Source organism: Crocodylus porosus, unplaced genomic scaffold (genome assembly GCF_001723895.1).
Source record: "Crocodylus porosus isolate Cpor-Errol unplaced genomic scaffold, CroPor_comp1, whole genome shotgun sequence".
In the NCBI taxonomy this organism is placed as follows: Eukaryota; Metazoa; Chordata; order Crocodylia; family Crocodylidae; genus Crocodylus; species Crocodylus porosus.
This window is the reverse complement of record NW_017728950.1, coordinates 44,033,885-44,045,476: the sequence shown is the minus strand read 5'-3', so window position 1 is coordinate 44,045,476 and position 11,592 is coordinate 44,033,885. Positions and strand designations below refer to the sequence as shown.

The 11,592-nt window shown below is 43.2% G+C and overlaps 1 long non-coding RNA gene across 1 annotated transcript in view; it reads right to left on the bottom strand.

The window, feature by feature from the left end:
• LOC109323332 overlaps positions 1–5,005 on the bottom strand; it is a 6,329-nt gene extending 1,324 nt beyond the window's left edge. Inside the window, exon 1 of the long non-coding RNA XR_002104619.1 lies at positions 4,942–5,005. This is a non-coding gene — a long non-coding RNA (uncharacterized LOC109323332). The remainder of the gene's footprint in view (positions 1–4,941) is intronic.
• Between the last annotated feature and the right edge of the window lie 6,587 nt (positions 5,006–11,592).

The window sequence follows — 11,592 nt, the reverse complement described above, 5'->3', positions numbered from 1 at the left end:
TTTAAGAAGAGGCTTGATGACTACCTGGCTGGACTCATTTGAGTCCAGTCTTTTTCTCCCTCCCAGGCGGGGGGTCGGGCTTGAAGATCTACAAGATCCCTTCCGACCCGACTTCTATGATTCTATGACTATTTCACCTATTGGACACACAAACAAATGCATTTAGGTGCCTAAGTGTGATTCTGTTCCCCCTTTCTCAGGTGCTTGAAAAACAGTAAATACAACACAAAAGCAGTTCCTCCTCTTCCTCCTCGTGGGTTGGGCTTTTTTTTTTTTTTGGTTGTTTTTTTTGAGATTCGGTTAAGAGCAAAATGATCGGCACAACTATTATATCACATATGGAGAAATATCTAATCCTAACCAGACAAAAAAATAATAAAATTAATTTTTAATGCTAGTGCCAATTCTTAGTAGATGTAGTGTTTGGATTTGGAAATGCCTAACAGTCTTTTCACATAAATTATATTATCTACATTAAATATAGAGTTTGTAATCTAATGGTTACACATGTGCACACACACACACAATTATTTCAGATTTTTCACTAGGAAATTTAACTGCAATTGTGCAATGAAGTATCATTCAATATTATATTCCATTATCTTGTAATATGTTTCTAGAAAGCTTGATTTGAATCTCTGAGTTGAAATACCTTTGTTGGCCATATATTGGTTTGTTTTTTCTCAAGTGTATTTAGCTTCTTTTGAATAAAAACAAAATATTATCATGTAAAGAAACTGTCACACATACAATGCTATTCCTTTATGACAAACATGCCCAAGAGTCCAATAATCAGTTAAAATGGAAGGGGGGAAATCATCAAGCACTTTGATTTTGATAAAAGTTTCATCTGTTGGAAGAACAACAAATTATCTGGGATTGCGATTTATTCTTAAAACATTGCTACTAGTTTCTAAAGAGGAAAAAGAGACCTGATAAGGAATGATGTAGAGAGTTGGTATATAATAGAAAGATAACTGAAAGCTGTGTGACCGGTGTGTTTTATGAGCATTTTATGTCGGTTTGGGTTTGTTTGTTTTTTCTGGGGCGGGAGACAGGGTATATGTCTTTTGAAACAAGTTTTGTATTTTTTACTGAAACATCCCATATGCCATGTCTTGTTTGTGTCCAATGACTGAAGTATTACTGAAAAACAGCCGTCTTATTGCCACAATAACCCCTGCTTAATAGAGGCATAACCAGCAGGGTTTGCACCCTGGGCAGACCCTGCAGGAGAGTGTGGAGGGCTGCGTGTAGGTTCTACAAGCAAGGGTGCAATACTCTGAATCAGGCTGGAATCTCCAAAACAATCCACAGCTACACTGCTCCTGCTGCTGCTGACTGCTGCCACCATGTGCATTGCCTTTCCTATTACCTCGCTCTTGCTCTCTAAGCAGCAGAAGCAGGAAATTTATGAACTACCATGGGGCTGGTCTTGCTGCCATAGTGTGGACTTTGGAGGAGTAGTGGGGGGAGCTGGTTCTAGTGACTCTCCTACATTGACACCTGCGAGTAGTGCCCTTCTTACCCACCACAGTTATTCTACTCCTGCTTGGTTAAAAAATGACTTGCAGGGTGTGTCTTACACATTCATTAATCTACTGTAATTACAGCACATTAAGTTCAGTACCTGTAATAACAGGTACTCACTTAATGCACTGTAAAATCAGCACTACTGCACAGTAGTGCCGGCACATACTTTCTTTTGCCACTAGTGTCCAGTAGACTAAATCTACTGTGCATTAGCATGGCTATTATCTGCTGCGCAGACAAAATTATTCTACTATTAGTAGAATTAGCCTATTATTCTTCTAGCACAGGGTGGTCAATTCTTTCAGGTGGAGAGCTGTTTAATGAGTTTTGGTGAGGTGTCAAGGGCTACCCTTGTAGCCCTTCCCCTTGACAGGTGCCCTGCCCCTCGGTCACTATCTTGGGATTGGAAGTCCTGCCCCCTAGCCCCTTACCTTGACCCCCAGAAGTTCTCCTTTCGGGAAGTGGATTTGCCATCTTTGGCAAATTCTCTGACTGGAAAAAAAAAAAATTACAGCTAAAAACTAAACATTTCTAATAACATATTCTATTTTTTTTATAATACATTTTTACCTGATTTGTATGCATTTGTGTGGTGTATATAGAGGTGATTGTATAATAGCTCAAAACGGAGTCTTATTCTTGTATTTGGGGAGGAGGGTGAAGGTGTTTGTTGAAGTATAAGTGGGTATGGGATTTGTGGGGGGCTGTGAGTCTGTGTGTGTGGATGTAGGATGTAGAGGAGGGTGTGGAGGGGTGTGGAACTGGGTGGGTGGTATTTGTGTGTGTGCATGTGGGTGGGGTGGTATGGGGAGAGCGACTGGGGGTGTGTGAGCATAGAAGTAGGGCTCCACCCAGAGGCACACAGGTGTGTGTCGGGGGGGGGGGGGGGGTAGGCACAGTGTTTGTGGAGTGTGTGATAGTGTGTGGGAGTGTATATGGTTGTGAGGCTTGCCACTGCCATCCCTTCCTGCTGCAGTCCCCTGGAGCCTGTGCTGGGCTGTCTGCATCTACACCAGTCACTTCAGGGTGCCCAGAGGGGCAGTAGTGGCAGCACAGGGCAGACTGTGGTGAGGAGGAGGTGTTAGGGTAGCCTGTCATATTTTATGCTTTAAAGTTGCACCCATTTATAGAGCAGTGAATTATAGCATTGTTTAAAGTTTTCTTTTATATACAGCCTAAAGTTCTGTATAGCCTCATTGTTATCTGAACTTTTCATTTTGCTGGTGTTTGCAGCATCACCTGGCCTTGATTCCTGCAAACAGCTTATGGCCTTGAGTTTACTTGCATGATGTTTCTTTCCTTTTTCTATCACTGTGAGAAGTTTTTCTAACACAACATAGTAATAGTTTTGTTACTAGCTCAAATTAACTGAACTTGGCACTAACCAGATGAAACAGAGGGATGAAGTGATTGGATATGTTAATGAAAGGTAAAAAAAGGAGATCAATGAACAATTCTTAAAGTAAAACACTGGAAAAAGGCCAAATTAAGAGATGTGCTCATAATGGGGCTGTTGAACTAAAGAATATGCTGACAGGATTAAATATGAACAATATGCTGACTTCAGAGAGACTGATCCAAAACAGAATTATCAAAGAAGTCAAGTTAAAGAAAAGCGTATAAGGGGAAAGCAAAAAAAGTTAAGTGTGTCATCGGCATCATCATTTACATCATGAATTCAGCTTTCAACACTTGTCTGGATCATCCCAGCCAATGACACACCCTTTACTTTAGGAACTGAATGGCCATCTTTTCTGTGAAGCAAAGTAACATCTGGGATTGGGTGAGATCACTGTACTAAGTGTTTTTCTCTCTCTGACTATAGAAACTACTAAGATAATACTTTTTGTACTAATAAAGTTATACTTTGATTTTAGGACACTAAATTATCTGTTTTCATATTTCATGTTCCATTAAAGGGTTAATTGTGCTTTAACAATCCCTAAGCACTATCTGCTGGTGCAAAAAGAGGGGCCACTTTTCTCCCCACACTGAGCAACAGCTTCTGTCCTGCACTGCCGAGCTGACCCTGGGTAGGCAAACCCAGAGGATGCACTGGGAGCACAAGGTTGGGGCTGTGCAGTGCAGGTCCTCACCAGTACAGTGGGGCTTGAGCCAGTGGTGGTGGCAGTCAGAAGGAGCTGCCACTACCTGGGCTGCCTAGAAAGGCAGTCCAGCTGTGGAGCTGCCCCAGCCCTACTGCATGCCCATGGGCAGGAGGCCATACCATGGCTGGACAGTGCCTGGGCCAGGTGGGACCAAGGGACCCACCATGGGCTGGATAAGGACCCGCTATGGGCCGGATCCAGCCCACAGACTGCATTTTGCTCACCCTTGTTGAGCATTTTATATAAGTGTGCCACAGAGTCCATTTAAATAAGTGATGTAAAGAGGATGGCTGGGTGGGTTTTAAACTTCTCTAATTTTAAACTGTTACTATCACTGAACCCAAGCCATTTCCAGCTGCTATTTTCCTCAGTTAAAAGGTGCCATATCAGTATAAAAAGAAAAACAAAAAACAAAAAAACCCCACACAATAAATGGAGAACTGTTCCTGGCATTATCAAAGGTGATTAATCTGGATTTGCTTTCATTCTAAGCATTTTTGTCTTCAGTATTTAACTGCTCAAACCACTTCGAGCAGTTAAACTGAAATATAGTATGTCAGTGTGACAAAGGCACCTTCCAGGCCTGGTACTATTATGGTCCTGCCCTTGTTTCTGAGCAAACTGCTTACCTTGCTCTCCTGCCCCACCATGTTGATAAATTATTATGATGTCAAATAGGCCAGAGACTGCCTTTATGTGCCCAAATGACCATAGGTGATCAGTACATGCTTTCACCATTCCTAGACATGTCCCATGCCTTGATGAGGTCTCACCATGTGATGATACTCTGGCTCAAGGCCAGGCCAAGCTGGGCACATAGTTGTATCTTTATCATACTGCCTGCTTTGGGGCCATACACGTGCCACCCCTCTCTCACCGGGGCCTCTTGTACCCCACTGGCTCTCACTTGGTATGGCAGCAAGGATGACACTGCCCTCTCAAAGGAGATGCCAGGGTCCCAGAAAAAGGGCCCTGAAGATAATAAGGAGTGCCGGAGAGGGTGCTCCGAGCACAAACGTTTACCTTATGGCAGACTGGAAGCAAGAGAAGAAGACATGGAAGATCAAAGAAACCTAGATTTATTAGCTCCTATCAGTTCCAGTTGGCTGAGTGTGGGACAGAGAGCAGTTAAAAACTACACCCAGTAACAGCAGGAGGGGAAGGATGGACAGAGACAGAAATGGAGAGCAGATCAGAGGAAGCATTTTGGAGATTGAAACAGAGACAATGCCCTGGGAGGGGTAAAGGAGGAGAGTAGGAAAACTCTCCTTTTGAGGCTTGGAGGAGTCTCTATACTTACTGGGATCAGGACACAAGAAGATGCAATCAGCAGGATCTGGCAGAGCAACACTAGGGAACCTGTAAAAACATAAGCCAACTAATTGTGAGTGGCGGTGGTGCAGGATAGGAGTACCTGTAAGAAACCAGGGACCCCTGGATCTGCAGCCCACCAAAATTACTCATAAAAAGTAGGTCAGGAGTAGGAACAGTGATAGATAGCCAGTAGCCTTGGGTTCACAGCGGTATGTAAAAAAAATGGAGCCAAGCATGGTAAAAATTTCTAAATTGACCGAAGGTCAACAGCCATTAAGAACAGCAAGCCTCCCTCTTTTTTTTACTTTTTTTCACCAAGTCATGGCAGAAGAGATCCGGCAGATATGCTGAGTAAAATCCTTAATTAGAAAATCAACTGTTAACTAGGAGCCAACATGCTTCAAAATCCTGACCATTACATAAGCAAACGATTTAATTAGATTCTCCACTTACACCCAGTTTTTTGCATACTGCCTATCCAGGCCACATGCACACCACCCTACTCTGTGGAGATCCTCAGACTTTTCTCTCCACTCCTCAGTCAGCCCTGGCACAGTGCTTTGGGCCTCTCCTGTGACCCTCACCCAAATAGGACTGAGCGATTGCTCAGCTATGAGCCTGCTTCTCCCCTCCCCTCTCACCACTACACCCCTCTGTTGGGCCACAACTTCACCCTTTTACACTAGGGCCTGGGGTCTTCCATGCTTTAGGCCTCAGCTGTTCCTCCCAGAGCTTAAATGGCCCACAAGTCTGCCCAGCAACCCTCAGGGCCCAGGGTCTTACACCCCCTCAGGGTCAGGTCTTGCTTATTCAGCACATCTGGTCCCCACTCCAGGCCCCAAGACACTATAGGACTCAGATGCAGCTACCCTGCTTGCCTGCCTCCCCCCTAACTCTCCTAGTAACCCACCCAAAGGTGGTGGCAGGGGCTTAGGTGCCCCATCCCACGTTACACTGGGGAGATTCTCAGTCCTAGTATTTATGTGGTCCTGCCTCCCTAGCCCAGCAGGGTGCAGTTTTAAGTCATGCCCAGGACCAATGAGGCCTCCTCCTTCCCCATAGCCTCACCATTACCTCTGAGATATTCCTGGAACAGAAGCTCCACCACACAATGTTATTCCCCACTAGCTGATCTCAAAATGCTCTGCTCTTATAACAGAGCTCTTCCAAAATAGCCGCTCTCTAAAATGGCCACTTTCATTAGCCACCTGGCAGCTCCCTTCTCTGCCCCGCAAGTGACAGACACCCTAAAGGGTGTTCAGTCACAGTCAGCCTGGATGCCTCTCGTAGCTTTTATTTTCAATGTGAGAATTTCAAAAGGGGTCTGAAAATATGGTACTGTTTCATTTACCAGAACAAACAATATAAATTGGCAGAAATTTTGGACTCCCTTTGCAAGCTTTAGGTAAAGGGAAGAGGGCTAAACTATCTCAAATACAATTTGGAAGTTAGTTCTTAGCATGAACTTTCTTAAGTTTAAATGCTACATTTTGAAATGGCTAAAATATTTAAATGGGAAAAAGATTCAATAGACTGAAGAAGCAAGAGAAGCTTCAATAGACTGCATAGAACCTTTGGTGTGATTTTAATTCTCTGTTTATTTAAGTGAAATTGAAAATTATCAGAATAACCTAATTGGACACAATCTAATATATATGCAAAACCAAGGGAGTGAAATGCAAAAAAACCCAATGAAATCTTAACACAAGTCCTGAAAGCAAGATACAATGTCCAACTATAATGGAGATGTGATGTTAATCTATAGCTCAGGAAACAAGTTTACAATGTCAAAAAGATGCCTCAGTAATTTCAGCACAAATCCATGAAGTCCACATAATACATACATTGAATTAGGAAAACATTTTTTCTGTAAGGCTGGAGTGACTTCTGATGTCATACTTCTGTTGCAGAAATGTCCTGAGTTTGTGTTTTTTGCTTAGAAAGGAAATAAATTCCCCATCTTACTAAAATGAAACTGAAATTAATACTGTAATTTTATAATATCTATTTCCCATTCCCTCATATTTTCACTTAAATTTCCCTCTCTCTTTAGATCTCTGGTTTTCACTCATAAACACTGAATTTGTGGGATAATTAGAGTTACCAATGATCATTCTGGATCATTGTATATGTAGATGGTAAACATGACCAGGTCTGCTGCTTTAAAGACAGACAAAACCAGTGTGAATTACTAAAACGTTATCCTAAATATTCTTTCCTATTTTTACATAGCTTGCTTTGACCCAGTGCTTACTCTGATTTTTTGTTTGCTTTCTGTAAACATATAACAAATTCTGCTGGTATTAATATTCACAAAAATATTTTTCTAATAATATTTTGTTTGAGTATTTTAGAAACTGAAATTTGAAATTATATCAACAATTGCATTATTCTATTGGGAAGTATTTACATTCTCAGCCAAGTGGGGAATAGACTTATTAGCATATACATGAAATGAACAATCAATAACTATGAAAAATGAGTCAAATTCCAAATAGCTATGAACAGTCTATAGTGTAAAAGATGTTTGCTGAGTTTTTGTAATTTTATATTCAAATATATTTATTCTTTTTTCAATCTGCTTCCGAATATTATAAATGCAAAATCTCAGGTAATTATAAAAAGCATTTGTTTTAAATTATTGCTCAATTATAAAAACATACTGTTTCTTTATCATACATTTCCCTTAATTTTCTGTTTAACTCAGTAACAACAGTTATTCTTAATCTAATTTCTATTGCATTTAATTTGCTAATAAAATGCTCTCAATCTTCATGTTCTTTACATTTTGACAGTCTTTTTTGCTAATAACGTTCATATTTTTTAAGAATGCATATTTCTGTATACATACATATTTATGTATTCTTTTAAAAAATCATTTATATATATTTCGTATTAGGGCTGTAAAGAAACACCACATGCTTTTAAAGGGATAAGTACCTAGCATTTTCTTTTTTAATGATGGAACATTTATAGAAAATAGGAGTGTAAGAGACATCAGCAGGTCATCTAGATTAAACCAGTTAAGTCTAAACATCTGCCCATGGCTTTGCAACCTAAGGCCAGACTGCTGTAATGTCCTATATGTGGGGCTGCCCTTGACTGTCTGGGAGCTGCGGCAACACACTCCTGATGGTGATAAGTCACTAGGAGCCTGTAAGTCCAGTGTTCCAGAGTGTACATTGGGCATGCTTACATGTTCATTAATGTGCTTTTGCTACTGTGTTTTAAGTTCAGTATCTCTTGACATTTATACACGTACCCTGGGAGTGGTGGGGGGGCACTCTAATTAAAACTCCTAGATCATCTCTTGTTTCAGCGTCCCCATGCTTCAAACGGAGATGCTTCATGTAAGGCTTCCCAAACAAGCTTTAGATAAAGCTCACCCCCACTGCCATTTTGAAGCACAGGGACGCTGATATATGAGACATGGGATAATGATGGAGCATAGTAAATGTCATGCTCTGGCAGACTCAATTAATCGAGTCTGCTCCAACACGCTGGAATTCCAGCATGTCAGAGAAGTCTCCCTGCTTATTTATAGGCACCTCTAATATGAAGTACTACAATGTGCAGTAGCAAAAATGAATGCCTTTTTAGTGATGCTTAATGTGGAGTAGACTAACTCTACACCACATTCATGTATTAGCACTCTTTTTGATTAGCACTCTTCTAATGCACAGTAGAATAGGATACTGCACATTAAAGCGCATGGGTAGATGCGCCCACTGGCTTCCAATAGCTTTTCAGGCACAATTCAAGGTGCTAGTTTTGACTTACAGAGCCCCGAATGGTCTGGGTTATCTGTACTTAAAGGATTAAATTCTCCATTATGCTCCATCACAATTCCTAAATTCAGCTGAAAGAGACCTCTTGCTTTCTGTCTTGTTTTATAAGTAGGGACCTACCAAATTCATAGGCCCCAGCAGCTGATTACACAGCTATAACATGGTTGGGGCCCCTGATTTCATGGCTGTATCGTGGTTAGGGTTGACATTTTGAATGTGGAGCAAAGCAGGGGCCCCCATGCCTCTGACTGGCTGAGGGATGCTGCAAGTCCCACCCCTCCCAGGCATTGATTGAAAGCCTAGCTGGAGCTGTCTGTCTGGCTTGTTAATTCAGTAATTATCACCATCTTGGAGGGGCAAAGGGTGATAATTACTGAATAAACAAACAATTTAAGTGTGGCAATTAAACAGTTCTCCCATACCCAACTGAAGTGTAAAGCTAGCTACCTGGCTAAAATAAAACAATATAAACAATTAATTAAAAAAATACCAAATGTAAATTTTATTAAAGAGGAAAACCAAAACTATACTAACACCAACTATATAACCTTAATTACATCAGCACTTAAACTCTACACAGAAAGACCTTAGGAAAATAAACCTGTACTATGCACAGCATGAACTAGAAGGAACACCAACTATATACACTTTTTTTACAGAGCAGTAAAAAATAAAAAAACAGGTAACTGAAACCCATGCTAACTTTGAGAGAGGCTGTTCAGGCATTAAATATAACCATGCAGCACCCAGCTGCTTTTGAGAGGGACATTGCTCGCATCTATGGGTTGAACACTTGTCTGTAGGTGGAGTTGGCACACTCAGAATCCACTGGGTCTGTTGGGATGCTGAGACAGCAGCTGGCCAGGGTGTACAAGTGGGGAAACCAGTAATGGACAGCGTCCCAAAAGTCAGGCATGCAGACAGGCATCCGGCACTCCTGCCCAAAGTGTGCCAGTGGCATGCTCCCCATCATAGTCTGCCTCCCACCCCAGGATTGCCTTCAGTAGCCAAAGATCCCAGCTCAGCAGAACTTCCTGGCTAGGGTCCAAAATGTGAACAGCATGCAGGAAGGGGGCAGCTGGCTGTCTGAACCACAGTGGAAGTGATGGGTTGTACCTGTAATATTGGTTGAGTTTTACTGCTACTGTCTGGAACAGCTCCCATCTCCACTGGTTTTCCTGAGGACAGCTTGATTGTTCTTGAAATGCCCTGTCCTCCACCCAGCTGATCAAGCCCATAAGTTTGTTGTATGCGTGGTGGATCACAGTCTGCCTTCCCCCAAACCATATCAGGAGCTCCATGAACTGGGTGGTATTGTCATCAATGAATGTCACTTGATCCTGAAGGTCAGTTCACCCCAAGAGATCCCAGAGCTTAAGCAGGCATTGGGCGTTGGCCACTATGCCCAGCTCCTCACTCACATGAACTTCTGGTAGTACAGCATGTTCTTGGCACGGTAATGGACAACGCTGAACCACGAGTTCCACTGGCTGAGGACAGGCTCCAGCGGCAGGGACACAGTGGGATGTGGGTCCCCACATTGACTGGCGATGGAGTCCCTGTAGCAGATTTTATGCTTGAAGACTTTCTTGAAGGAAGACACCAAGCTGTCCACTTCGAGGAACTGCACCAGATGTCACCTATTAGGGAGAGAATATGCACATTGCAGGTGACATGAACAGCACTGGGCAGCTCTTCCTTGAGCAGATCAGAGAAATCCTTGCACATGTACTTGGCACTGTCAGATAGGAAGGCTGAAACCTGGTTAAAGTCAATGCCATAGTTGCAAAGTACTGTCACTATGACTTGAGACATGGTGGAAAAAATTGATTGAGATGAGGAGGACCAGCTCAGTCTGGAATACAGGGAGGTCCTTGTCAGTCCAGCTCCCTGGTACAAATATAATATGCAGCAGGTAGTTGTCCTGAGGGTCGGTGGCTTCATCAGCCACAACAGAAAAGGATTCATGCTCTGACAAGGCAGCCTTTGTGGATTCGACCTGTGAAGTGATGATTGCAGGAAGATAGTCCTGATGCAGTTTGTTAGCACACTGTTAGCATTTGGCATATTTTTATAGGTGGTCCCTCAGCTTCAGGTAATCCAGCTTCTCCAGCAGGCTGTTCGCATAAGCCTCCACAAGGGAAATGATGCCTCTTGTCCTGCCAGCCTGCTGTCTGTCATCTTCTTGAAGAGGAAGGACACAGACGCTTGCTTCTTCTTTTGACTGTCAGCCTCTGCAGCAGCTTTTTTTCCATGTGCACCTCCAACTCCAGGTGCCATTCAATGCTGCCTTTCCTAGTCACATCTAGGATCAGGTTGCAGGTGGTGCAGAAGAATTTGTCATTGTCTGCATGTAGGGTACCTGCTTGGCATAGGCTGCTACTGACACATACTTGGCAGTCTTCAATGGCTTTTTTGCATTCATACCTGTACTTTGTTGGGCACAAGCAAACAGGAATGCAGCAGCAGCCTTCCTGCAAGCATTTTTAAAACCCTCTGGCAACATGTAGGGGATGCACGTGCACCCCCTGAGCATGGCAATACACTCCCTGTGAAAAGGCACCACTGACACTGCCAGCGGCATCTGCGGCAGTCCACGATTGCTGCTGGCCACCGCCGGCCACCGCCAATACTGCCGGTGGTGTCTGCAGGTGGTTGCTGACCACTGGCTAGTGCTTGCCACCCCACCCCCCTGCTGCTGACAGCACTGTGGCTGCCTGCAGGAGCTCCCTACGTACCACCACCACGCTCCCATCACTGACCGTGCCACCACTGCCACCTGTGGGAGCTTGCCATGCCCTGCCCAGCCTCCAGTGGCGCACAGCATTCATGCCTCTGGGCTTCACAAG